The sequence below is a fragment of the Saccopteryx bilineata genome, chromosome 5 (assembly GCF_036850765.1).
Source record: "Saccopteryx bilineata isolate mSacBil1 chromosome 5, mSacBil1_pri_phased_curated, whole genome shotgun sequence".
Classification (NCBI taxonomy): Eukaryota; Metazoa; Chordata; class Mammalia; order Chiroptera; family Emballonuridae; genus Saccopteryx; species Saccopteryx bilineata.
The window spans coordinates 1,674,970-1,700,453 of NC_089494.1; the positions used below are offsets into that span (position 1 = coordinate 1,674,970).

General features: G+C 56.1%; 1 protein-coding gene across 2 annotated transcripts in view; it reads left to right on the forward strand.

The window, feature by feature from the left end:
* The first annotated feature begins 8,735 nt into the window (after positions 1-8,735).
* The window catches only part of HDAC4 (histone deacetylase 4), a 276,699-nt gene continuing 259,950 nt past the window's right edge, over positions 8,736-25,484 (forward strand). Inside the window, exon 1 of one of the 2 annotated variants that reach the window (XM_066233668.1) lies at positions 8,736-8,740. The gene's annotated coding sequence lies outside the window, so the exon portion shown is untranslated. The other variant, XM_066233661.1, reaches the window with a different exon arrangement.

Below are 25,484 nucleotides of genomic sequence, written 5' to 3' on the forward strand. Positions count from 1 at the left end.
CTTGAATTTTTGGAATGTGTTCAGATTGACTTAGTGGCCTAGGATGTGGCCATGACTACTAGTCTGCATATACCTGATAAAAAGGTGTTTTCTAATTTACAAGTGCAGAATTTTTTCAACATGTAAACACGAGTATAAATGTGTTAATTTTCCTGCTTGAATCTTGTCTATCAGTTATAGCAAGCCCCATGCTCTCCACTACTGTGGATTTACAAATTGCCTCGGGGAACTTTAAAAATGTTGCTTTGTATGACTTTGAGGCTGAACAACAGAGAGACTAAAGGTTGAGGCTGACAGATCACCCCAGTGCGTCCCTCTCGCTATGATGTAGCAAAGTGTTCTTTCCTTGGAGCCAATTTTCTACCCATAACTGACGTAGCTGGGACTTCTTTCGCTTAGCGCTGTGGATGGTCAACTTTTTAACATCCTCATGTTTAGGGCTGTTACTTATGGACGGCCGGAAGTTGGAGTGTGCTTTTAAACCCAATCTGATGCTCTGTCTTGAAGTGAAACATCTAGTCTGTTTACGTTTATTGTGGTAACTGATCCGTTTGGATGCGTGCCCAGCGTTATTCTGGGGTTTCTGCGAAACCGCTCCTTCCCTGCTTGTGTTCTCCGCCTCCCACTTCCGCGGGGCCTCTGGGTTTCATTCCATCTTTTCTCCTTTTCTTGCCCCCCCCCCCACTTTCGAAATTGTACATTCAATTTCAAGGTCTTTTTTTTTTTTTTAGTGTTTTCTTTCAAATTTGTAACAAGCACTTTGCTTAACAAAACCAGAAGGAACACTTACTTCCCAGACCACAAAAAGATCTTAAAATGCTTAAACACCAATGTCTCTAGTCACTCGATTTTTTTTTTTTTTTTACTATCTTTGTTTGCTATATATCCCATGCCTGCTTGGATTACTCACATATTTTACAATTTCCCAGCTCAAAGTTTTCTTGCAGGAAATGCTTCGCTGTTGTGGCCAGGCCAGGGGACAAGGGTCAGAGGGCAGGCTGAGGAGCTGCCACCCGGCCTTTCCCACCGTGATGACTGTGACCCCACAGGTGAGGGGATCAAAGTCAGGGCTCTGCCGCCTGCTACGGACGTCCCTCCCGAGCTCAGACCACTGTTCACAGAGTGCTCCCAAGTCAGCAAACACATTCTTTTCAGAGGTATATACGAGTAGAACGTTTACAAGCATGGCCGCACACTAGGCCACAGAACAAATCGTGTGCCCTTAACTGACAGCATCCACACTTGGGGACTGGGAATGACCCCCAGGGGGGTCTGAAAACCTCTCAGGTCGACTGTGAGACAGATCTGTTGCAGCAGGAAGAACTAGGACATGGCCTCAAGATTCAGGGCCACTTAAATCCCTTCCCACGCGCCTGCCTCTCAGAGCCAAGGCACTGTGTCCTGTGCCACTGTTGGCCATTGTCTGCGGGTTTCCAGGGGACACTCTGGCATCCGCTCTGGCTCCTGGTGTCCCTTCCAGATGCTCAGTCCTGAGTCCCTGAGGAGGACCCCTCTCCCCTGTCCAGCTTCTGTCCTGCTCTCCCTGGTCAGCAGGCTCCAGATCTCCTTCCTGTGGCTCCCTGAACGTTAGTCGACTCCTGTAGACCTTTGCAGCAGGAGCAGTACGCCCGTCCTGCGCCAGGCCCATGTCCTAGAAGCAAGGAGGGAGGGTGGGGCGGGTCCTGAGCTGGGCACGGGTCCCCTTGTGAGGCGTCCTCTCAGCTGAGGCTTCGTGGGCTCTCCTCGGCTTCGGGGAGGCCACTTCTGCTGGCCCAGCGGTCTCGGGACAATGCGGAGCTTGCGGTTCTCAGCCCCTTCCTGCCCTCAGGGTCGCAGTCCTTCCCCACCAGCTCTAGACTTCAGCCGGGGTATGAAGTCCGCCTCTGCTTATCTCTGCCACCCTGGACCTCAGCGCCCGGCCCGAGTCTCTCTGCACGATGTGCCTTTAGCTGCAGAAGCTCAGGGCGTCTCTCCGCACTGTCTCTGCACTGCCTGGGCGCCGTGCCCGGGGGCCTCCGCCGGCTGCACCAGCTGTTTTCTTCCCGGGCTTCTGCTCCCACCAGTGACCACAAAATCAACTGCACCATCGTCCTCACGACTGCCGTTTCCTCAGGACCGGGCACGTGCTGGCGCCGGAACGGAGTGCCCCGTGGCTCAGAGCCCCCTCTGTCTTCCCGCCCGGCCCCTTCCCTTCCTGCCCACAGGAGTCTCGGTGACTGGGACGCCAGGGCACACCAGGGTGACCACTGCCCCCCCCGCCCCGTTCCTCCAGCAGCGGGACCCCATCCAGAAGGTCAGCTAGCTTCCTAGTACCAGTTCTGGTGGTGCCGTGGCTTATGATGTCTTTACGTTGGGCTCCTGACTGCAAATGCAAAGGTGTGTGTGTGCAAGTTGTTTGTCTGGGAGGCGACCCCAGGACACAGGTGGGAGGTGAGAGAGAAGAAAAGCAGCCAACACAGGGCTCTTCCGCGTGCGGCTCATTGCTTAGGGCAACTAGGGCTTATCCCGACAGGACCTCTGGAAAATGCCCAGGCACGCTGCCGAGTGTCCCACCGCGGGGAGAGGGACCTGGTGCCAGTGCAGGGCTCTTCAGACGCGTTATCTCCCACGTCCAGGCTGCCCTTGGGGCGGGAGCCCGAAGTGTCGGCGGGCCAGAGCAGTGGGTACCCTGGGATTTGGGCCAGGCACCCACATTGTCTACTACCTGGCCAAATGTACTTCCTTCCCCCACATATCCATGCTCGGTTCTTCTGGGGGGTCTTGAAGTGGTCAGTTCTCTCAGTGTTGGTCTGGGAAAATGTCGTTACTTTACCTTCATCAGGGAATGAAAGTTTAGCTGGCACACAGTTCGGGCTAACTGGTGTTTCCTCTTAGCACTTTGTAAAAGGTGACTTTTGACTCCTGCCAGCCCAGTGGCCCTTAGGAGGCAATCATCTGTCATTTCTTCTGGGAGATGCCTCGGGAGAGTGTCTTTTCTCATTGGCATTGCACAAGACCGCTAGGAGGGAATGTCCAGGTGTGGGGTTCCTTTTGCTTTTCACCCTTGGGACTTGTAGACTTCGTTTGCTCTAGGAACTCCCCAGCCATTACCTGGCCCCTCCCACCCTCTCCACGGCAATGCCTCCTTTGTAGGTGAGGTGCCCTAGACTCATGCCAGGGCTGTCTGGGGTTTCCCTCTGGTCCTCCGCATTGCCCTGGGGACCACCACTGGCACCTCCTCCTGGCCAGAGACGCACAGCTTCCTATCACCCCCCCCCCCCACCCAGTGACAACAGTATCTCAGCTTCTCTTGCTCTTACGGGGTTTTTAGTGAACTTCACCTCCTTCTGGAGAATTTAAAAAATATATATCCATACAAAAGCAGTGCTGGAGGGTTTCGAAGGCCGGAAAGAACCGGAGCAAACAAGAATCAGCCATCTCCCGCAGACTCTGAAGAAATCCCTACAGTGTCCTGATGAACGTCTGTCTGCCTGTGTGTTTCTGTGTCTGTTTCCATTTATGAAAACTGTACCATGTTGTAATGATGTTTAATAGCTTTCACTGACACCTATAATGGGAGTTGCTTCCTATGAGAGTAAATCCCCTATTTTTGGGGAACTTGGAGATCCACATCCATATATTTACACATGTTCCAGTCATGGTTGCTGCAAATCTTTTAGCAAAGTCTTTATCCGCGTCCATATTTATTTCACTGGGATAAAGTTCCAGAAGTGACATCGCTAATGAAAGAATATGCAACATTTTCAGGCTTTATGTGTGCCTCCTTGAGTCCAACAGTTTCTAACCAGTTGACACTCACCTGGCTCATGTGGAATGTGCTTATTCTCACTTGCTTTTGTCAGATAGATAAAGCATTGTGCTCCTCTTGTTATTAGGGAGTGGCGTGCTTTGTCATGTTTATGGGGCATTTCTCCTTTTGTGTCTACTGTTCATGTCTCTGCCTGTCTTGTTTTTTTGGAATGCACGATTTCGTCCTCAGCTTTGAAAGCTCTCTTCCCTGTGAAGCTGATCGAGCCTTTAGAAAACAGGATGCAAAGTCTTTCCCCTGTCCTCTGTCTTTTAAACTTGTGTTTTTGATGCACCAGGAGGTTCTCCCCCAAACTGAGGTCTTCGATCGTTTTTATTTTTATAAATATAAATACAATTTTAAAATTCTCTATAGATTTGAGAGGGGGGGGAGGAATGGAGGGGAAGTGAAAGAGAGAGAGAGAGAGAGGAATGGAGGGGAAGTGAAAGAGAGAGAGAGAGAGAAACATCGATTCATTTCTCCACCCGTCCATGCACTCATTGGTTGATTCCTTTACGGTCCCGAGAGCCCCAACCAGGGATTGAACCCACAGACATAGCATATTGGGGTGGTGCTTTAATCAACCAAGCTAACTGGCGAGGGCAACCAATCCTGCTTATTTTGAGGTAAAACCTCCCTGTGAAAGGCACACCGCGTGACTTCAATGGGTTTAGTAGTCTTGACCCCTGTGAGATCTCCATCCCCTGGAGAGTTCTCCTATGCCAGTTTCCCCATCGGCCCTACTGCCCTCACTCTACAAGAGAACCAGGCTTCTGCTTTCTCTCCCCAGAGATTCTTTAGGCTGCGTCCTGAATGTCACGTGGTACACACTCTTTCGTGTTAGACTTCTTTTATGGTGTCCTTGACATTCATTCCTCTGCATCAGGAGAACATTCTTTTTTATTGCTAAGTAATATTCCCTTGTATGAATATGTCACAATTGGCATTTATCCATTTCCCTTGGTGATGGTAGCCAAAGTTTTAACTGAGACAGTCCAACTGATCAACCATTTCCCTTTATGATTGGTGGTGGTATTATTTCTAGGTATCGGCTGGAGTTCTTCCATTTGCTTGGGGCTGTTTCTTTACTTTCTGTTACTTTCTGCCGATCTCAGCCAGTACCATGTTGTTTTCATCCTGGAGCTCAGATAATGTGTTTGTTTGCTCGGAGTACGGTTTCTCCCTCATTACTCTCCTTTTTGGATGCTTCTCAAGCATGTTTTCTTCCAGATGAGCTCTGCCACAGTTTTTGTCAATTCCCATGACATTCTATCAGGATTCATTCAGTGTTGCATTTAGGAATTGAAGGTGTCCTTTTGTCAATGCGACTGGGAATTTTCCATCATGTTCTTCTACTGTATAGAAAGTGGTGAGCACAATGCCTGCCACATAGCCAAGAATCAATAAATCTGAGCATTGTATCATCACGGACTGTTAGTATATCTGAAAGTTACTGGGGTTATTTTTTGTACACTTTTAATTGGCTATCTTGCTGAACTTACAATTCTAGATTTGAAAAAACAAACTTGAAATCATTGGAGCTGTCTTGATTTATGATGGATTTGTTTCCTTCTCTAACACCCAGATTCATTTTCTTTCTGAAACAAAACCCTCTGAGATTGGGACTCTACAAAATGCTTTCCTTTGAAGCTCCAGTTACCTGGTGAATGTTACCTGATGAATGTTACCTGGTGTTGGACTGTCATCGAACCTTTTCCCTCTTACTCAGCTCCAGGGTTAGAGATCTTCTTCTAACTGTGCAGAACTCTATTGTATCTTGCTTTTCCTGCTGGCTGTGAAGTCTCCTTCAGCCAGATACCGCTTCCAAGACCTAGAGACCGACACAGCAGTCCAGGCTCCCACGTTCCTCTGACAAAGGTCAAGTGGGGTCCTTTTACTCACAGAGCCCTGTCCTTACCATGTGCCTCACTTTCCTGCAGGGGCTCTCCTGACTCCAGGGGAGGCCTGACCTGGCACACAGCAATGGGCCTACTCATCCCGCTGGGTGAAATCCTACCTTCTAATGAGCCCTGCCGAGGATTCTATCCCAGCATTCTTTCGCGTGTTCTTCAGGCACGTCTCTCTCATTTTGTACTCGTAAAGTTCATACCACTGGACTGTGCCTCTTCTCCTGATCATTGTGCATTTTAATAACTTGTGAAATAACATTGTACCTTAAGGTTTATCATCTAAATGTTACTCAGCCACTGGTCCTTTTCACCACGATGCAAACTTTGGGTTAAGTAGACTGCTTTCGTCATTGGCCAGGTCCCTAGTGGCAATTTTCTCCAGCTCCATCTTTCCAATATCCTCCGATTCACCATTCGTTTGTTCCCAAGTGAAGTAGTCTTAGGGTAGGCATTTCTACTTAGAATGCTCCAGGTTCTCTCATCATTGCTTATTATTTCAAGATATTTAAAATGCTGTAAAAACTGTGCATTTTCATTTTGAATGTTGTGTTTTAATCTACCTAGTTACCTTATTTTTGCCCCCTCTAAGAATCACTGATCAAGAATGACATGCGAACTAATCTCTGTCCGTTTCTGAAAGGAAGGGTCCTGGAGATAAGCCATCACAGCTCTCGGGCAGCTTTCCTCAGACCCAGTCTGTCAGACACCCCCTCAGGTTTCAGCTGTCGGCCTCTAAGAGTATTCTAAGACGGATAAGGAAACTGACCTGCGTTCTGATTTTTCTGTTCTGTTCTGCAGAGTGAGAAAGTCAAACTCCTCATTACAAAACACACTAAAGAACATAATACCACCAAGGACTGATGTTGATTAAAACAGAAATGCCGCTTTTCGCTTCTGAGAAAAGTATCTGGTCCACAGGACTTGGGAAAGCTCAAGTGTAAGTTAGATTGTGAATGAGGAAGGCTTATTGATGTCTTATTTTTTTTTTTCCTCGACAGAACAGGGAGAACTGAGGGTGTCAGTGCTCCAGCAGCTCAGGCCTCTCTTCTCCCGCCCCTAATCCAGGCGGTAGTATACTGCTTACAAAAATCAGGGGGTATTTCAAAATGAAATGAAGCTATAAAATATCCCCTAGTTTTTATGAGAAGTATATTACAGATAACCTGGTCACCTCTGGTCATTTCTCCATTGACTTTTCTTCTTTCTCGACCGAGTTTTCGAGATAGACATCCTTCCTGTTCCTTCTGCTCTGCCTGTATATATAGTATATTCCTGTGTGGTCCAGTATAATGCTGTCGCTGGCTTCCTGTTCCCAGAGCGTGACCAGTGAGGACATTTTGGTACTTGAAGAAAAAAAAAAAGGAAATCCCTCAAATGCAGTTTTTAAAATAATCTACGTAGATTCTGCTTTCTAAGAATAATAGTAATAATAATAATAACTTAAAAAAGTGTTTTAGTGAAGTGCCAACCAGTTTAACCAAATTTGGTCATTAAGATGTCAGCCTCTTTGAACCGCGGTCACCATTTTTTGTTGTGAAACATCCTGAGAGATTCCAAGTATCCTGAAGGGTGAGGTTCTTATGGAAGCAAATCGAGTCCACAGCCCTTGGCACTTACCCTATACATTCCTCCGCTCAGCCTTTTGATTTTAGAAAGCGTTTTATAAACACAACAATTATAAAGTGTTGCAATTTGGATACCAATGTTTTAGCCTTTTCATTCTATCAAGGCTCGCTCCCAGGACTCCCACCAGCGCGATGACCACGTAGGTCTGACCACGCAGGACCGGCTGTCCAGACAGACTGGGTTTCTGGAGGAGAGCAGCGGGGAATCGCAGCCCCACGGCACCGAGCCTGGGCACACGTGGTCACTGGACCACACACGGTGCACCGAGGCTGCAAAGCTGCATCACCCTCCCTGGAATGGAAATGGCCAGCGGGTCGGCATCGGAGACCCCACCGAGACCGCTGCCTGGACGGACTCAAGTGCCTCGCTGACCCACGATGCCCTCGAAGGGCCTCTGCGGGACACAGCAGCCGTGACATGCCGAGCCTGGGGACACACAGGCCAGTCAAGACCCCTGAGCAGCACGGATGCGCTACGATGACCGGGAGAGCACGCCGTCGCCGGCGCTCAGACCCGGGAAGCGCGACAGCAGCGCCCATGAGGCTGGTACCGAGCGCGGCCCGGACGTCTCCCGCCGGCGCAGGCGCGCTTGGCCGGCTCCGCACTCGCTGGGAAGGCCCACCGGCGGAGGCCGCGCGCTCCACCGGCTGCCTTCCCGCCGCGGGGCAGGGCGGGGCCCGCAGCGCCTGCGCACTACCCCTTCGCACCGCCCCAGCGACTCCGGGCGCAAGCTGCAACACATGACCGCTGCCAGTATCCAAAATGGAGGCCGTAGCCAGGCCCTGCAGACTCCCCGCCTCAGCCCCAGTCCCAGGGTGCCCGCTAGGCGCGCAGGCACGCGCTGCTGGCCACTGGGCAGGCGCGGGCAGATCTTTGGGGCTGCCCAGCGCGGCTAGCCAGGGCCAGCGCCGGTGTTTACAGTCACTACCCGCGCCAGCTCCGTGCACCTTCTCAACCGCGACGCGCCCAGCGGCTGACGCCTGGAGCGTCCTTTATCGCCCCGCCCCCTAGGATTGGCAGTTCCGGCAGCCAATAGGGTTCAGGACGTGTGCGGGAAGGCGGGCCGGGGTGGAGCATTCCTGTCGTTCGTAGGGCGTCTGGCCTGGCGGTTGGCTGTTGCGGAACGAGGGACGGGAGCAGACGGGGCTGTACCGTGGGTGCCAGTGGACCAATAGAAAGACGGCCGGGCGCGCGGGGAGGGCGGGCGGAGGGTGGGGCCGAGCCGTAATTGACGAGCTCTTCATTAGAAACCAGGCAGGAGGGAGGGGTCGGGGAGGGGAGGTGATGAAAGTCTGCTGCAGCCAATGGCTGCAGAGCCTTTGCCGAGAGGGCAGGGCCTGAACGGCTGACGGGCGTTGGAATTGGCCTATCAGCACCCGGCTCGGTGCCGGAGGGGGGAGCAGCATCATGGTTCAACGTGGGTCAATTTTTTGTGAATGAGGAGGGGAGGTTGTGGGGCCGCCGCCGCCGCCGCAGAGCACCGTCCCCGCAGCCACCCGCACCCGAGCCCGCGCGCCCGCCCGCGCCGCCTCCGCCTCAGCTGCCTGGGCCCGGCGCGCCGCGTCCGCGTTCCCGCTGTCGCCGCCGCCCGAGCGCCCGTCCGCCGCCCGCCCGCCGCCGGCGGTGGTGGTGGCGGCGCAGGCAGAGGAGATGCGGCTCGGAGCGCCCGCCGCCGCCGCCGCCGCCGCCACCTCCCCGCTCGCCGCCGCGGTAAGCGCAGCCCGGCCCGGCTCGCGGGCCATTGTCCGCCGCCTCCCCGCCCGCAGGCCGCCGGCCTCCACGCCCCCCGCCCGTCCGCCTCCCGGCCCGGCAGGTGTCGCCGGGTCCGCGCCCCCGGCCCGGCCCAGCCCGGTCCCGGCCCGTGCGCCCAGGCCGCGCGCGCGCCGCCCAGCCCGGGGTTCCGGCGCGGGAGCCGGAGCCGCAGCCGCTCCGGACCTTCCCCTGCGGCCGCAGCACAGCAACGGCCGCCCGCCCGCCGGGGCCGCTTGCCTCCGGGGTCGCGCGGCGCCTCCGCCGCCCGGCCAGGCCGAGAGCCCCGGGGCAGGTGGGCCGGGGGCGCCCCGAGCCCAGCGGGCGGGCTCCGTTTATGTAACTTTCTCGGGGCTGTGAGTTTGCAGAAAAACATCCCTGCCCCCCCCCCCCCGGGGCTCGCGGCGTGGGGTGCGCCGGCCCGCGACCCCGAGGTGGTGCCCGCCGCGGTTCCCGCAGGCCGAGAGGCGGCCGGTCCTGCGCGGAGGGAGGACGGGGCGCCGCGTCCCCGGCCGCGGCCGGCGTTTTGCAGAAACACGCCGCGGGGTTCTAAGCAGATGATCTCGTATTTACATTGAACGCTGAATTATTTGACACTGTTGCAGCGGGAGACCGTGCGGATCGGTTGGAAAAGCCGGGGGTGGCAACCCCCTCCCTGTACTCAATTTAATGCACATCAGAAATGTGTAATAACTTGAAGCAGCAGCTGATAGGAGTGTTGTGGGGTTTTTTTCTTTTCTTTATGGCATGTTTAAAATTGACCTGCTGTGACACCCTCTTCAAATAAAACGTTGCAGAAATTAAACTTAAGTTATTTTTAAAACTAATGACTTTCTTAACTAAATCCTAATTGCATGACTGGAGAGACCTACCTAATTGCTTGCTGCGAGCAGCGCTGCCCGCTGTCCTCGGCGGGCGAGGGGGAGGGCGAGGGCCTGCAGTCAGTCCCTCGCTTTCCTTCCTTGTTCCCCTCGTGCTTTTTTTCTGTGTCTTCCCCGCAAACCACCTAAGGAGCCGGGGCGGGCCTGGGAGTCAACATGTAAACAGCCTTCACCCAGCGCCTGCCCAGCGCCGTGGAGTGTGTGTGTGTGTGTGTGAGAGAGAGAGAGAGAGAGAGAGAGAGCGCGAGCGAGCTGGTGGGTTCGCACCTTGGCCTGGTTTCACTTTTTCTTTTGTAAAACGGTCGTGGATACCTGGAGTTTTAATTGCTTCTGATAATTCCGTGCAGTTTATTGAAAGATGGGGGTGGGGTGGGGTGGGATGGGGGGCTCTATCTACATAGGATCGCCGGGTTTGTTGCACCCCAGCCAGGAAAGGTGGTGGTGGTGGTTGACTGGGGAGAGGGAGAGGCATTGGATCAGGAAAACTCAGCTGCTCGTACACAAATATACACTCCAGCAATTACAGAGCAACAAAAGTTATTGCAGAATTTTGCAGTCACTATGGCAACACGATTCCACTATTATCATTGGAAAGGCAGAATTGCCACCCTGCTCGAAGTTTCATCAGGATGGAGTTTTGGATATCGAAAATGTACAAGGGTTGGTTTTTTATTTTATTATGTATTTATTTTTCTTCTTCAGGTAGCTCTTGAGAATTCTAAAATCAGTGCTCAGCTGTCTATTTTTAAGACTTGATCAGACGCAGGCTCCCTCTCCCAGATCCGTCTACTCCCTTGGATCTCTCTCTGGCTTCTTTCCCTAGAACTCACACTTGTGTGGGAGGGGAGTGTTTTCCTGCTCTAACAACACACACACCCTGACACATTGTAAGACTTCTACAGCCTTCTGTGTTCGGGGCTTTTTATTTTAAAGATCGAATAAATACCTTCCTAAAAAGAGCAGTGATCCATCAGCAAAGAGGCCGGGCTTTCTGCAGCAGGCAGACGGCTTGCTGCCCTCCTCAGGGGGTTCTTCCTTTCGCCAGGCGTGCAGTGGGCAAGCACGGGTGCCCCTGGGGAAGCCTGGGCCTGGGGCGGAGGACTGTGGTGGACGGCTTGTAGGCCTGGGAGACCTAACAAGCAAGGACAGATGTGGTCTTAGCAGCCCTGAGCCTGAGAGAATGTTCTGTGGTCAGCAGCTTCACAGCCGCGTAGAATAAAATCCTCCACATGCCATGTTGTGTGAGGTTTGGGGGGCCGTTCTTGTAGCAGGAGCTTCAGAACATGGCACCCTGGCCATGTGCAGCCAGAGCTGCTGCTGCTGCTCTTGACTTTTCGGAAAACTGCCTTAGGAGAGGATGGCTCTCTTGATGTTTACCAGGAAGACTCCAGTTCTGGAAGTTTCCACACATTGTGGGGTGGCTGCCGTTTAATTTCGTTAGAACTCTTTCCTTTTAACTACTGCATATTTATGCCCAGTAATCGACTTCCATTTTCCAGCTTCATTGTGAGGTTTCAATGCTGCATGAATGGCTTTGAATTCTCCTCCTTTGATGTTGGGGGTGGCACCAGAGGAGAGAGGGGACTTTGTGCCGTCTTAATTGCCGGAGCAGAAGAAACATTTCATCACTCCTGTAGAATTCGTCCATACCGTTCTCTATTGAAAACGGCTGGGCTTTCATGGCTCGGAAGCTGCCATGAGTAATAGATTAATACCTGATGTAGGGAGTGAGGCAGACGCAGGGAGGAGGGGACAGCTGCTGCTGCTGGGAGGCCGCGGGCGACAGGCCGTGCTGGGCTCTCGGTCCCTGGACCAGAACCGGTGACCATGCAGCCGGGGGAGCGGGCGCCCAGCCTCCGTGGAGCTTGGGGTTTGCAACCTGGCTCTGCAGCCCGTGAAGCTGGGCCCCAGCCTCTGCTGCTCGAGCCAGAGGGCAGGTCCCTGCCCACTGGTGGCAGCTCCTGCCTTGGTCCTGGAGTGGGGGGCAGGGACTGAGTGTGGAAGGGGTTTCTGTTTCCATCTCAGATGGTCAGCATATGCTGTGGCTGGCAGTGGGCTCAGCGCTTTTGGGCTCGACCTCAGAGGAAGGTACAGTGTCTTCTGGTTCGGGTCAGATGAGATGCTGCGTTTTAGCCGACCTTACTAGTGTCCGTTTATAGAGTGACTCTTCTGGGGAAGAGTGTCACTGAAGTCAGAACCCTGAGTTCTCTCCCTAAGGTCAGGTTTTTTCTTCTCTCCGGCTTCTTCTGTAAGTGAGGAAAAGGAGTGGGTGGGGCTTGTTTGGGGTGCAGTGTGGGCTGTGGCATCTGGAGCCACTTGGGAGCCTCTCTGTTGCTTACCTTTTTCTGACATGCTCCCTCCACACTTTCTGGAAGGATGGTCCAGCGTCCTACACAGGTTGCCTCCACTGCGACCTCTCCTAGGACTGCGGGGACATGTAGTGTCTGCATCTTTCCTGGGAGGATATTGTCACCCTTACCCCGCCCACATTTAATGAGCACCTGTTTGTGCCACATTCCGATGTAGACCCCATTTCTCTCCCCGCAGCCAGTGAAGTGGCCACTACCCTGTACCAAGTGTGCAGAGAGGGATCAGAGATAGAGGCCAAAATGCAACATCCGGCACCCTGCACTCTGTCACCCCGCGCAGTGTGGTGTCCCAGAGGCGGGTCCCTTCTCTCGTGCCTCTGTTTCCAGACCGGCGATGGTCCTGAAGTTGAAGTTCATTGTAGGGCCTGTTTGGGAAGACGACAGTGTGGAATTCCTCTGTGGGTTCCTGTCGTGTTCACGGGCTTGGGCACTGGCACTGGCACTGTCCCCGCAGATGGCGCGCTCAGGCTGTCACCGCTCTGTGTGTTTGCCGGGGAACTGGGAGGGACCTCAATGGTCCTGTCGGCCAGGGTTGCATGGTGTGCTTGGAGGTCTCCCGAGGCGGCCTGGGGACAGTGACAGTGGTGGCTGACACCTGCTGCTTTGCACCTTTCAGCCTGAGCAGGGTGCCCTCTGTTGGGAGGATTACCTTGGAAGACTTGATTGGAAGAGAGCTCTCCGAGCACCTAAAACTTCAAAAAAAAACACCCCAAAAACCCACACCTGATTTCATCTATTTTTATTATAATACCAAGCCAGAAACCTTAAAAGAAAGAAAAAACCTCGACAGGTTTAACAATACAGTGTAAGAGTTAAAGAAAATTCTCTTGGGCAGTGGAGTCCATAAGTGAGGTGAAGAGACATACAAGAAAATATGCCTACCTGAAGTTAATTGCCAATATGTAAAGAGCTTTTACCACCCAATAAGAACAGGGTGAGCATCTCATAGCAAGGTGAGCAAAGCCTGTAAATACGTAGATCTCAGTGGTTAACGTAAAAACACTTAAGCTTTACTAATGAAATTCAGCTGAAAGGAGATCCCCTTTATGACCAGCGTTATGAGCAAAGGTTAAATTTGGTTAACATCCATTGGTGGTGGTGAAAACTTTATCTCCCATGATTTTTGAGAAATTGAAGTAAGTTAATATACATGTATAGAATGCTTAGAATAGGGCTTGGCACGTAGTGAACACGATATAAGTTGGCTATTAATATTTGCTCTGTGGAGAACAAATCATCATAATTACTTAATTACTCTCCAGAAGATTTTAAGTGGCCCTTCCCCTTCAGCCTCCTCAGTCCTACTTACTGTTTTGTTTATTCTTAGGGAGGAATATGAGGAGCGGGTGGACATCCAGATGTGGACAGGATGTTTTGCTTCGTTATTTATGAAGACGATGCTTACTGAGTGCACGCTGGCGTCTCGGTCCTGCACGTTGGTGTCCGTCTGTGCGCAGGCTCGGCGCTGGCAGAGCACAGGGTGTTAGGTCCTGAGCAGCACCCGGGGGTCCCTTTGTTTTAAGTACTTGGGTCTTTAAAGTGATAATGGTGGTGATCATGGTGGTCCTCTGAGGCTTCATGAAGATGAGCTGTGAGGACTTTGTCTTATTTCATTTTATTTTATTTTTTCCCTTAAATTTAAGACCACATTTCTTCTTTTTTGCGAGAGAGAGAGAGAGAGAGAGAGAGAGACAGAATCAGACTGGAAGGGAGAGAGATGAGAAGCATCAATCATAGTTGCGGCACCTTAGCTGTTCACTGATTGCTTTCTCAGACGTGCCTTGACGGGAGTGGAGGGCTCCAGCCGAGCCAGTGACCCCTTGCTCAAACCAGCGACCTTGAGCTTCAAGCCAGCGGCCTTTAGGCTCAATCTAGCAATCATGGGGTTATGTTGTCTGTGATCCCATGCTCAAGCTGGTGAGCCCGCACTCAAGGCAGTGGGCTCAGTGTCCCAGGTTGACACTCTGTCCACTGTGCCACCACCAGTCAGGCTTGTTATATATAAAATACCATTTTATATATTTTATAATATATTTTATAGCTTTTTGCTCTAAGCATGTAGTAGCTTTTAAAATAAAGCTGATATTTCCATTGAGGAAAAATACTCTTCAATCCCATTATTATGAAGGAGAAAACCCAAGTCTTAGGAAGTTGATAAACATAAACATGTTTAGCATTAGAAGAATTTGGGGGTTTGTCTGTCTGACTTGCTCCTGAGCTCTCTGAGCAGAGAGCTGGCCTTCTGGGTCTGGGTGTGTCTGGTACAGTTTGTGCTGCAAATGGTACCCTAAGTGGTTTCAACCAAAAGCAGGTCCGAACCCTTCATTCTCTTGTCCAAACCCCGTCACGGCTTCCTGTTGCTCTTAGGACCCGGAAGGCCTGTCTGAAGCTGACCTCTGTTTACCAACCTCTTCTGATAGCACTTGTCCTGTCAGCTGAGCTTCAGTCCCCCCCTGCTTGCTTCCTTGCTCTCTGCAAGACCTTTTGGCCGCAGGGCCTTTGCACACACAGTTTCATTTCTTGGAACAGCCTCTCTTCATCTCCCTCTTCCTCAGCCCCTCAGTCCATGCTCATCCTTTGGTCCCCTGCTACACATAAGCCTACCATCTTTTCTGCTCCTTCCTGACAGGAACCAGTTATGCAATTTGTGTAGCTCGTTGTGACATTAGTGGTTCACTGTCACCTCTCTATGTGCTGGGGGATCAAAGGGCTGTGGCCTCACGCCTGCTCTGTGCCCAGGGCCTGGCGGTAGGTTCTCCGTGAAGGAGTGAGCGCATTGCTGAGGCACAGGGCAGGCGGTGGGGCACAGCCTGGTCGAGGGCTGGTCGAGGGCTGGTCGAGGGCTGCCCTCCGGGCTCGTAGCACCTCGGCGCCTCTGTCTCTGCTCTGGGGTCACTGGTCTCCTCCCTGCCCCAGCCTGGGGGCTTCGTGGTTCTGAGCGTGGCCGTTACGTGCTTCTGAGTTGATGCCGTAAACACAAGTGCAGTGGGTTCCGTGATCCAGTGAGGAATGAGAGGAGGGAGGGCCTCGCACACACAGCTGTCAAGTGGCAAATGGGGCCCTTGTGCACGTGGTGGAGGCGAGCGCGCACGGCTTGTCCCTGGCCTGCGCGCCAGCACTCCAGGTGGCCAGCCGCTGCTTTTATTAACGGCGTTTCCCCATTTGTTTCACACGGGAGTTAATGACAGTGTTTGGTCGTTTCTTATTTAAACTCATCATTTTTAATACGGTACCTCAGTGTGGTCGCATATGTAAACATTTTGGAGCCTGCTCTGTTTAAAAGTGTGAATGTTTTAGGCTGTGCGTGTTGACTCGTTTATGAAGTATTCCGTCTGTGAGTCAAGTGCTTTTGCTGGATTGATGTTCGTGCTTGAAACAATAAGTCAGTTCTTAGGGGCTGGAAGCTGGAGCTGGCCAGCCAAGCGGAGTGCTCGGCCGTGGTGGCCCTGCGTCCCCCCGCGGAGCCGTCCCTCGTCCTGCCCTGCGGCGCTGTCTGCCGGCGTAGTCCTCTTCAGACTCCAGAGAGGTTTGTGACACACCTTCCCCACCCACGGCCTCGCTCCCGTGGGGAGCGGTGCTGGCGGTGTGGAGTGTTTCCTGGAATTGGTGATTGGTCTGTTCTTATTTTGCAAGTCTTCGGCCTGCGGCCAACCCCAAGTCCAAAGTGAGGGGACTGGGGGTGGAGGTAAGCACAGGGATGCCTCTCACGGTGGGTGCGCTGCAGTCCTGTGCCCACCTCGGCCAGGAAGACCTGCGTCTGCCCGCCCGCGAGGAGCCTGGCATGGTGGGGTCGGGAGGAGGAGGAAACGGCACAGGGGCACCGAGCGGGACTGGGGGGGCCGGGCCTGGGGGCTGCAGGGGTGGAGGGTCTGGGCCCCGTGCCCTGGAGGCTGAAGCAGGGCTGGGAACGGGCGTGGTCCTGTCTAGTTAGAGCCGGAGCTGTGGGCCGCAGCAGGGTGGAGAGTCGCCGTGGCCAACAGTGGCCAGCTCTGAGGGCACCAGGGCCGGAGTGCTGAGGAGGGGTGAGCTGGGCCGCCGGCCGGGCTGGCTGGTCTCTGGGGGACTTCCCCGCTGCTCCTGCACGCTCTGCTTGAGTTCATTGAGAGTCTGAACTTCTGCTCCTTCCGTCTCCTGCCAGGTGCTGTGCACCTGACCCTCTCCCTCTAACCTGGCCGAGGGAACAGGGTTCGGGACGCAGGGGTGCACAGCCCCTCCCAGGAAGCCCCAGGTGGCCAGGGGCACAGCCGCCCTCGTGGAGGGCTCTGGGTGGCTCACGCTGCGAGGGGCGAGGGCCATGTCCTGCAGGGAGGTGGTGGTTTCTTTCCCTTCTTCCTTCAGCCGGTGTTACCAAGAGCCCCGTTCTGGGTCCAGGCGCCTTGGACTAGCTGTCCAGACCTAGCTCCATGGGATCAGCCTAGAGAACATTCTGGAAGGGACCTGAAGCAGCCTCTAATCCAGCTGTTGGCTTTGTACATCTGAAGTCAAAAACTGATTCTGAGCCCTGCGTGGCCCCGCCCAGGGCCTTTGCAGCAGTTCCACAGCAGAAGGTAGGGCCCTGGCACGTTGTCTGGCAGTGAGATGGCCACCGAGCGAGTCAGCGGAGGGCACGGGTCCTTCCAGGTGGGTGCCCGAGGCTGTCCCCTCAAGAACTGGTGTTTGAGCCCTCCAGAGTGAAGGCTTAGAGAGTTCTGATGAGCCCGGTCCCCAGCCACCTTGGGGGCTGTGGACACCCTAGGAGGTGCCGCCATCTTCCCCCCCATGGGCCTGAGTGTAAGAGTATAGCACTTGGGTGGGGCCCTTGGCCCTTGTGGACCTTGGAAGAGTCATAAGGAACTGGCCGCAGGCACTACTGTGGATTAAATCCCTCTCTGCTGTAAAATTTATGTAAGATTTTGCACTGAAAAGGTTGTTTCAGTCCCTGTTCTTTGGAAAACCTTTCTTTGCCAGCTTAAGGGCTGGGTATAATTCCTGCTGGGGCCTCCAGGTCAGAGGGACATGTTGAAGGACACGGCACTGGGGCACTTCAGTGCTGACCTCAGTCTCCTCCCTTGGGAGTACTTTTTTTGAGGGCAGTGTTTGCCTTTAACCAGTTTTGTGACCGCCTGAGCCCACCAGCAACCTCCTAACTGTCCTTCTACTCAAGGCCCCTGAGCAAGTGTGGGCTGGGCAGCCCACTTCTCACTGGGCAGCGTGAAGTGGCCTCCTCTGCCCTCAGCGGCCCAGAGGCCCTGTGGAGGAGCGTTGAGGTCACCTCCTGGCTGCTTCCCTGGGCTGATGGAGAGTCAGCCATTCAGGATGAGGCGCTAACAAACAACCGTGTGAAATGTGTCCCAACTTGTGCCCTGAAGAAGAATGTCCTTCTGCGTCAGAATGCGTCGTGTTCGGCAAGTGTGTGCTGCATTTGGGGGAAGCTATTATTTTCAGAATTCTTTAATGAAGTTGAGGGCAGAGCTGAAGGGGAAGAGGCGTGTGGTGGGCCTGCTCCTGTCTCATGCCTGTTCTCTTCTCTCCCGTGGCTCCTTGGCGGGCTCGCTGAGGTTTTGTTGTGGGCGGGCGCCAGGCAGAGCGCAGAGGTGCAAGCTCTGTTCATCGTTCCCCGCGGTGCCGGTTTGCCTGTCGGCCCGAGCGGGGTTTCCAGGGCTGCAGACATCTTCTCTCCATGGCTCTGAGTGCTGAGGACACGGCATGGCTGTTGAGTCAGACCTGGGTTGAGATCCCAGCTGCCCTGCTGTGACCCTGTTGACTGGCTGCTGTCACCTTGCTTCTGTGAGTTGAGTGTCCTGTCTAGGATGAGAGAGATTGGTGCCTCCTTGGGAGCCGTGGGGAAGCCAGAATGGGCCCTGCCCGTCTCCGCCCCTTTCTGTAGGCAGGTGTCAGGCAGGCGGCCATAGGCAGGGGAGAGTGGGGGGCCGGAAGCCCCTCCGCCGGCTCGGGGCATCTCTGCCCGCGTCTGCCTGCTGCTGTCCTGGCGGGCGAGAGCCCCCGAAGGACCCCCTTTGGGTGAGGCTGTTGTCTGTCCAGCAGACTGTTTCTCAGCTTGTGGGGTCTGTTCCTGGCACGGGGAATGCTGTGGGCGGCGAGGGTGCTGCTGTGCGTGTCCGGCACCCAGGACTGTCCACAGTGCTGCTGTCCCCCTGTGCCTGGCTTGGCCATGGTGTGATTTGTCCCTAGGCCAGGGCTGCTGAGGTCCTTGGCTCTGAGGGTGACCCATGAACCACAGCAATGGAGGCTTCATTCTGGGTCTTCCCGCCATCGCACTGCCCGGTGGCCCGGACACAGGCTGCCCCTTGCTTCCCTTGTTACTTTACTGCCCCTTATCACGCGCCAGCAAGGGAGCCTTAGGGACACAGCGCTCCTCCCTCCGGTGGCACCGTGGGAAAACCACTCCCCAAGGCAGCCGTGGCTTGAGGGAACGCGTGTGGCCTTGGTGCTTGAGTTCTGGTGGGGGGCTGCAGGCACAAGGACTTAGTGGTCAGAGAGGCTGGACGCTTCTGGTGATCTGAGAACAGGGCCCTCCACAGGCGGCCCTGGGGTGTGCATATGGGGGCCGATGTGGCCGTGTTCCAGGACGGTGGTGGATGGAGGAGAGCAGAAGCAGGAGACCAGAGCGTGACCTCCCCTGGGATTATGGGAAAGACACTTGCAAGGACTTTTGTGAGCGGCTCCGCATTGAGCAGGAGGGTGTTTCTGCATCAGCTGGGATCTCTCCATTGCAGGTTCCGAGAGCTCCATGCAGGGAACGCACTGACTTGCTTCCTCAAAAAGTTCAGGTGAAGGAAGAGCTCAGGTGTGGCTTGATCCAGCCCTCAGTCATCAAGACACGGCATGTTGGGAGCGTCAGTGTCCTGGACTTGAGAGGGTCCTGCCAGCTGCCCTCAGGGCTGCACACCTGCTAGTTCATGCCACCAGGAAAGAGAGAGTCTTTGTCCCAACAAAAGTCTTGAATACTCTGCTTGTTTTGCCTTAGGTCACCTGTCCACAGTGTCACTGTGGCCAGAATGTGGGGTACAGAATGTGCTGAGTGGTCAGTCTCTTCCAGGGGATGGTTGGGGCACTGGCTCCCCTCATGTGTTTATCCCTGAGGTGGGGCAGGCAGGGGGAGGTGGATGCTGAGGAGGGAGCCAGCAGCAACCCCCTCCCACGAGCCGCGGACCCTCTGCAGCGCCAGCGGCACGCCGCAGCCGTTCCTGTGAGCCCGCTGGGCCCAACGCCTTGCTGACTGCCACATGGACCTCTTGTCCTCAAAGGCCGCAGCAGCCCTTGAGGGAGGGAGGGAGGGTCCCCATCTGCAGAGGGTACTGAGGCCTTGACCAGGACTTTTGTGGCCGTGGGTGCCAGGGCCCTCTGGTCTCCCTGTCTCCTTCCTGGGTGTGACTCTGCAAGTTGGGCCTGTGGCTAGAACCAGAGGTTGACAAGGTGGGCTGAGGTCAGGGACATTCCTCCACTCTCTCCCTCTGCCACTGGCTGGTGAGGCCCTTGGAGTAGGGGCGGTGGGGCCGGGAGGTGGGAGGGGCTCGGGTGGTGGGGCGGGAGGTGGGAGGAGCTCGGGTGGTGGGGCTGGGAGGTGGGAGGGGCTCGGGTGGTGGGGCCGGGAGGTGGGAGGGGCTCGGGTGGTGGGGCGGGAGGTGGGAGGGGCTCGGGTGGTGGGGCGGGAGGTGGGAGGGGCTCGGGTGGTGGGGCTGGGAGGTGGGAGGGGCTCGGGTGGTGGGGCGGGAGGTGGGAGGGGCTCGGGTGGTGGGGCGGGAGGTGGGAGGGGCTCGGGTGGTGGGGCCGGGAGGTGGGAGGGGCTCGGGTGGTGGGGCCGGGAGGTGGGAGGGGCTAGGGTGGTGGGGCCGGGAGGTGGGAGGGGCTAGGGTGGTGGGGCCGGGAGGTGGGGCCGGGAGGTGGGAGGGGCTAGGGTGGTGGGGCCGAGGAGGTGGGGGGGGGGGGCTAGACCTCTCGATGTCTATGGGTGCTTCCCACTGACCAGTCCTGCTGCTCTGAGGGCTGTATCCCCAGACAACCCGAGAGGACCAAGGCAGTTGTCTGAGGATGCTCTGAAAAGGGCTTCTGCCCTGTACAGAGGGGAGCACATGCTGAGGGCACCCTGAGAAGGGCGAGGGCAAGTCCTGCCATTCCGGCCACTCCACCAGCCATGTCTGCCTCTCTGTGCAAGGGCTGCGTCGGAAGGGCTGTGCTTTGGGATCAGATATGTGGACAACCCTCCAGTGTTAAGTGTCAATTATCTGTCTTCCCTGTGCCTCAGTCTTTCCACCTGCAAAGTGGGTGTGAACATTTCTGCTGGGGACGGGTGTTGTCAGGACTGCATGAGATGAAGGGGCCTGGGGCCTGCTCCTAGACCCGCACAGGATGGAGAAACGTTGTTGCCTTTCCTTAGGTTCTCAGGGGATGGGCAGACCCTCTGCCAGCTGCATCCTGCCATGTTTCTTCAGTGCCAGGCTCTGTGCTGTTACTCAGTGCCATCTGTTAGTCCGTCAACACCCCTGTGCCTTGCAGACCCTATTCCCAGCTGACTGTTGAGGAAGCTGACACTGAGGTTGAAGCTAGTGTTGGGGGACTGGGTCCCAAACCCCTGCCTGCCTTTCCTTCTGCACAGGTGGGCATGCGTGAGGTAGCTGTCTGTGCCCATAATGGAGGGGCGGGGCTTGTTCTAGGATGCACTTCTGGGTCGGACAGGTGGAGTGGTGAGGGGCTGGGCCTGCGTCCTGTCGTGTGCCCAGGTGTGCAGGTGTCCCAACCGGAGGGGGAAGCAGAGAACCTCAGACCTGTACCTCGTCCCCCCTCGAGGATGTCCTTCTCAGGGTGGAAGGGGCCTTTCACTGAGGGGAGCGAGGAGGCTCTCCTAGGCCTCATGCTGCTGTTGGTGGTGGCTGGCCCTGTGGCTCTTGCTGAGCAGGGGCACAGCTGGATAGTGTGAAGAACCAGCAGCCCATGTGGCAGGACAAGGCTCGAGGTGGGCTCTTGGCCTGGGTGGGCAGGAAGATGTTCCTAACCATCTCCAGCCCCTGGGGCTGCTCCTGCTGGCTGTTACTGGTGCTCATGGGCAGGGTGCTGGCCTTATCCTGGCCACTTGTTACCAGTGCCCTCTGCTCCCTCTTCAGCCCAGTTACGTACTGGATGCACAATCCTGGGAGGGCCCCTCCGACCCCCCCCTCCATAGCAGGCATGGACACAGTCACACAATGTGTGGCCACATGGGCAGCATGTGCACACACATGCACACAGTTACACAGGGCATGCACACACAGGGCAGCATGTACACACACAGGCACACATACAGTTACACAGGGCGTGCACACACGGGCAGCACATGCAGACAGGCACACACACAGTTACACAGGGCGTGCACACACAGGGCAGCATGTACACACACAGGCACACACACAATTACACAGGGCAAGCACACACGGGCAGCACATGCAGACAGGCACACACACAGGGCGTGCACACACGGGGCAGCATGTACACACACAGGCACACACACAGTTACACAGGGCGTGCACACACAGGGCAGCATGTACACACACATGCACACAATTACACAGGGCAAGCACACACGGGCAGCATTTACACACACAGGCACACACACAGTTACACAGGCGTACACACACAGGCACACACACAATTACACAGGGCAAGCACACACGGGCAGCACATGCAGACAGGCACACACACAGTTAGTTACACAGTGCATGCACACGGGGCAGCAGCATGTGCACACACACAGTCATACAGTGCAGGCCCACATGGGGCAGCATGTGCACACACAGCAGGCACACGTGCAGCCACACCTGGGAAATATGAAAGCCGGCTTCTCTCTCGTGGTCCACTTGGGCTGAAATCAGCTGCCCGGCCTGGGTGCCATCGTTTAATGAGGAACAGCGGAGTTTCTGGGACGAGGTACATCTGATGGCGGTTGGGGTGATGAAATTCTCCCTCCACGGAGTGCAATTCTCACCCTGTTCCTCTTCTCTAGGCGTAGATCCTTTGTTTTTATAATCCTTACATGTTTGCTTCCTCCGACAGGAGGACAGTGGTTTTGCAAGTTGGAGTGTACTGACCCATTAAAGGGGCCGGGACTGCTGAGACCAGCCCCCCGTAGGCCCCGGGGATGTGGTCCTCTTTTGTACTCTGACTCGTGTTCCTTCTGAGAGTGTGGAAGCTGGTGAGCTGACCAGTCTCCTTAAGGCACCAGTTCTCTGTTTTGTAGTGAGGTGACGTTCCGGGGCACATACAGGGTCTGGCCAGCGGAGCCAGGGAAAAGCTGCTGTGGAGGGTCCAGCCCATTGGTCAGCGGAGCCCCCCAGACCCCTGAGCCTCACACCCTCACCTGGGCCCCTGGGGGCCCTGCATCCTTGGGCAGCACTCCTCTTCCAAGCCCTTCCATTGGAGGGCTCCCTTCTTCCACTGCAGCCGGCAAGACCTTGAGGAGGTCGCCTGGGACCCAGCTACTGGGTTCCTGCTGTGGCCAGGACACGAACCTGGCGGTGGTGGTGACCCCTCTCTCTCATCTTCAGTTTTTACTCCTCCTCGTAGCGATGAGCCCTCTAACTCCCTGTTCTCACTGTTCTGGCCAGTGCTTGAGGTCTTGACCTCTGTCGATGTGATCAGGCTGCACCTACACGGTCACCCTGAACCGTGCGCTGCGGGGGACCTGCTCTGGTTACAGTGTCCTTACACTGGTGCTCGGTCAGCCTTGACCCCGTCCCGGTCATGGCTCCTGCCCAGATGGTCGTGGATGCCTGCTTGGGTCCTTTGGTATCACCTGCGGGGTCTGCAGGGCTAGGTCCACGTCTGCTGTGCTCTCCGCTCTGGGCAGTCAAGGCCTTCCAGGGCCACAGCAGGAGCCTCTTAGATAAGACTCGTTCTGGTGGCTGGACGGCCACCTTTCGATTCCATAGTGATGGCGATGTGATCGCAGCCTCCTTGGAGTCCCTGGTCCCGACCCGTGTCTCCTGACTCTGTCCTCTCCCTGCCTTGTAATGAGTCGGGGACGAGGCCACAGTCAGGGTCTCGGAGCCCTGCTGCACCGCGGCACCCTGCAGTCTGCAGGGGCAGACTCCACAGAAACGGGGCTGCTGCGCATGCTCTGCGTCCTCCCGGAGGCCCCGCCCTGCCGCTGAGCTGTGCACCGCGTGTCGCAGCTCAAGGTCGAGGCTCCAGGAGCAGGAGGCGCTCGTTCTCCTAGCCCACTCTGCCTCCAGCGCTCACCGCGGGCTTTCCCAGCCACAGCCCCGGTTCCTTCAGGCCTTGCACCCTGCCCAGTGCTCAGAGCAGCCCCCAGCTGCTTGCCTCAGCGTGCAGAGCGCGAGCTTCTGTTCCTTCTGTCCCCGATGGGGCCGGGCCGGGACGGGAGGCCTCTGACCGAGCGCGCTGAGGCTCAGGTCCCTCGGACCAAGCACTGCAGCCGAGTGCTTATCACAGGCACTGGAGAAGGTTTCCTCCCACAGCAGGAGGCTCTGGGCTTGTGACCGCACCACAGGAGCCTGGGCAGCAAGGCCAAGGTGCCCGAGCTACGGAGACAGAATCCGGAAGAGGCTCCCACGGCCACCCCCCTGCCCGCAGGCGCTGAGCGTCTGTGTCCCTGCGCACCTGGGCTCACAGTGCCCTTGGGCTGGAGCTCTGGGTCATGGTGCCGTTCACACCCAGTGACCCTCCCCATTCAGGGGTCCCTGGGAGTCTCGTCGTCTTCTCTCCCGGAGAAGGGCTGTCCGTGGAGCCCTGCAGGCTGGTGTGGTCTCAGTCTCACTTTGCATTCTTATTTCTATGTTCTGTCTTCTGATCTTTCTAGCACCTTGGCCGTCTTTGCTGGGCGTCAGGGCCTGTGCCTGACGTGTGCACTGTGGAGTCGGGTGGTGGTGATGCTATTGCACTTACCGCAGGAAGGAGCACGTTGTCATCGACTTGTCAGGCAGTCGTCTTTACGGGTGGCTCTGGCAGGAAACTTCCCTTGTTCCTCCCTGAGGGCCGTGCGCCCTTGGGGTTTCTCTGTGATTCTGAGGTGCCAGGTATGGAGGTGCGGGCGCTGGCCCCTGACCCCAGCCCACACTCCGTGGGGTCTGACTCCAAGCTCAGCCTGGGCTCCCGACAGCCAGCCTGTGCCCTCCTTTCCGGGAAGTTTGCTCACAGATGGTCAAACCTCAGAGCTGCAGTATGAATGGCAGGGTCTGCTCAGCGGCGGTGCCCTTCCCCAGAGAGCTCCTGGTCACCGGGCAGCGAGGGCACTCTCCACCTGCGCTGCGGGTGGGTGTGTCCTCCTGGGGACTGGAAGACTGGCTGGAGGGAGTTTTGTAAAAAGGCCATCATATTAGAACAAACACATAACACGCATGTACTATGTAGCAGATAACATGGGCTGTCCAGAAAACTCCTGCCTGGGGCTGACCAGCTTCTCCTGACCCAGTCCCGTCCGGGGTGAGCTAGCTGTGTCGCCAGCTCCTGGGTGACCAGCGGGTCCTCCCAGTCCCGTCCGGGGTGAGCTAGCTGTGTCGCCAGCTCCTGGGTGACCAGCCGGGTCCTCCCAGTCCCGTCCGGGGTGAGCTAGCTGTGTCGCCAGCTCCTGGGTGACCAGCCGGGTCCTCCCAGTCCTGTCCGGGGTGAGCTAGCTGTGTCGCCAGCTCCTGGGTGACCAGCGGGTCCTCCCAGTCCTGTCCGGGTGAGCTAGCTGTGTCGCCAGCTCCTGGGTGACCAGCGGGTCCTCCCAGTCCCGTCCGGGGTGAGCTAGCTGTGTCGCCAGCTCCTGGGTGACCAGCCGGGTCCTCCTAGTCCTGTCCGGGGTGAGCTAGCTGTGTCGCCAGCTCCTGGGTGACCAGCGGGTCCTCCCAGTCCTGTCCGGGTGAGCTAGCTGTGTCGCCAGCTCCTGGGTGACCAGCGGGTCCTCCCAGTCCCGTCCGGGGTGAGCTAGCTGTGTCGCCGGCTCCTGGGTGACCAGCGGGTCCTCCCAGTCCCGTCCGGGGTGAGCTAGCTGTGTCGCCGGCTCCTGGGTGACCAGCTTCTCCTGGCCGTCCTGTCCGGGGTGAGCTAGCTGTGTCGCCAGCTCCTGGGTGACCAGCGGGTCCTCCCAGTCCCGTCCGGGGTGAGCTAGCTGTGTCGCCAGCTCCTGGGTGACCAGCCGGGTCCTCCTAGTCCTGTCCGGGGTGAGCTAGCTGTGTCGCCAGCTCCT